This window comes from Lottia gigantea, assembly GCF_000327385.1.
Source record: "Lottia gigantea unplaced genomic scaffold LOTGIsca_21, whole genome shotgun sequence".
Lineage (NCBI taxonomy): Eukaryota > Metazoa > Mollusca > Gastropoda > Lottiidae > Lottia > Lottia gigantea.
In genome coordinates this window covers 3,068,523-3,071,450 of record NW_008708458.1, presented here as the reverse complement: position 1 = coordinate 3,071,450, position 2,928 = coordinate 3,068,523, and positions in this window count along the sequence as shown.

Sequence of the window (2,928 nt, the reverse complement as noted above, 5' to 3'; positions counted from 1 at the left end):
CAACAACAAACCATAATATAGCTTGGACCCCAGTCAAATGTCGGCGAGGTTTCAGAAATGCTCAAACGTTAGTCAAATCCGTGTACGGCTATACAAAGTCCGTGGTTGAATTAGCTCCGTAAAACACCACTAAGTTATATCCGCAACGCCTTTGAGTAAAGCAAAACCATGCGAGGCATAGGGCCTATGGTTAGTTAGCGAGGTAGGGAAATGATTTTAATACAAAAATGGCTCGGTTGTGCTTATAAAAGTTGACCTGGTATTAGTTGTTGTTCTACGGAAATTTCTTTAGTAGAAACCATCAACCCATTTCACCCCATGTTCTTTAAGCAACGGTAGTATTTTATCAAATGTTAGAAGTGTATGATATCGTATCGTTCTATAAAAAACGTGTCCCACCCGCGGCTTTGATCGCACTTCACCCCTCACAACACCAGAAGATACTCTTACCTCTGTAATATGCATCAGTGGCAGTAAATACCGCCATTAAAACCAACAAACATAGAACCTTCATGATAATTATTCTGAAATCATGAATATTGTTCAATTATTGATATAATTTGTTGTTTTGAAGGCAAACAGCATTTTACTCTTCCTGCCAATCACAGTGAGCTCCGAATTGTCATTTCGACGATATTACCTTATAGAAACGGATTTTAACATTTTAAATAAACCAATGCTTTCCCCAGATGCTATAAAGACAATCAAGAAACCAGGCCCCGTATTCTCGAAATGTTCTTAGCGCTAGGATGTCCTAGGTTCTTATCTGCTAACATTGATTCTAGGACATCTTAACGCTCAGATCGGTTCGAGAGTACGGGGCATATTAGTATATCGGAGGTGGCATTTCAATTCATACGAAAATATCAGGCAGATTCTGTAAATATTGTGGTCGCTCACATTTACATAATATGCAGACAATGTTCTCGGGATGCTCATGACACAGTACCTCGTATATTCCTAATATTAATAGGGCCTGGTATCTAAAATCAAATGTTTTAAAAGGGGTTGTAAAGAGTTTTTCTAGATTTTCTATGTGTATCAGGGACCCGATAGCATCAATTTACAACATCCCATTTTTCAGTCTGAGGTTCCTAATAGTACTCAAAATCAAATGCTTCAAAAACAAACCCTGTTTACTGAACAATCTTCTTCGCTCTGGAAATTATAAATGAAGAACTTACTGGAGGCCTGTAGTATTTATATAGACCACGCATGTGCATTGCATGCTAAAATATATCTTGCGTTTCAGCGACTTGTTTTTGTTAAAACGCACACACGCCAGCGACCATACCCATAGCAATTGGTATTCATGTTCCTCTCGAAGAAACGCCACTGCTCCGGGCCAATCTGATTTTTGGTTCAATAAAGGTATTGATTCAAATCATCATATTTGTCTGTCAAACCTAGTGTAATGACGAATAGCCTATTCTTGCCCAATTAACCACAATATCTAGTGTGAGGATTTTACCAAATCTAGTGATCTCTTTTATAAATTGGGGAAGAGAAGTTTTCTGGCGAAGGGGTGCAACTCGTATCCACAAACGTGGTCAATTGAGCTGACCTGAGCTAGACTATATCAATATTTTATAAGGCATTCTGGAATCTCATATTTGGAGATTTAAAAATATATTTATGACTGTCGAATATGAATTAGACAACTCTGAGGAAACGCCGTATGCGCTAACCTCTCAAGAAGCGTCTGAGTGAGTTCATTTGAGCTCGACTTGATATACGATTGTTTTAGAGTTAGCTAGATCGTTGACACCAGGTACGTAACGGAAGGGCAGACTGACTTAATGGGGGAGACAATGAATCAATGTTAATAATTAAAGTGATACTACGTCTTAGAATGAACATAAAATTTAAGAATTTTAAACTGAGCGAATAAGATTCAGTAGATATACCTGGTGTCATAAATAACATAACAGGATCCTTATATAATCCGATATAACAAAAAAATCAAATAATTTGTTTCAATTTCATAGTGAAAGCATAGCCTGTGCCTCCACCCCCCACACTGGAAAATTTTGTGGCCCCTGCTCGGACCCCTCAACTAATGTTTCCTAGAAATGCCAAGGAGGAACATGAATACCAATTGCTATGGGTATGGTCGCTGGCGTGTGTGCGTTTTAACAAAAACATGTCGCTGAAACGCAAGATATATTTTAGCATGCAATGCACATGCGTGGTCTATATAAATACTACAGGCCTCCCGTAAGTTCTTCATTTATAATTTCCAGAGCGAAGAAGATTGTTCAGTAAACAGGGTTTGTTTTTAAAGCATTTGATTTTGAATACTATTAGGAACCTCAGACTGCAAAATGGAATAGTGTAAATTGATGCTATCAGAGTTCTTGATACACATAAAAAAGAAATCTAGAAAACCTCTTTACAATCCCTTTTGTAACGTCTGATTTTAGATTCCAGGCCCTATTAATATTAGGAATATACGAGGTACTGTGTCATGAGCATCTCGAGAACATTGTCTGCATATTATGTAAATGTGAGCGACCACAATATTTACAGAATCTGCCTGATTTTCGTATGAATTGAAATGCCACCTCCGATATACTAATATGCCCCGTATTCTCGAACCTATCTGAGCGTTAAGATGTCCTAGAATCAAAATGTAAAATGCTGTTTGCCTTCAAAACAACAAATTATATCAATAATTGAACAATATTCATGATTTCAGAATAATTATCATGAAGGTTCTATGTTTGTTGGTTTTAATGGCGGTATTTACTGCCACTGATGCATATTACAGAGGTAAGAGTATCTTCTGGTGTTGTGAGGGGTGAAGTGCGATCAAAGCCGCGGGTGGGACACGTTTTTTATAGAACGATACGATATCATACACTTCTAACATTTGATAAAATACTACCGTTGCTTAAAGAACATGGGGTGAAATGGGTTGATGGTTTC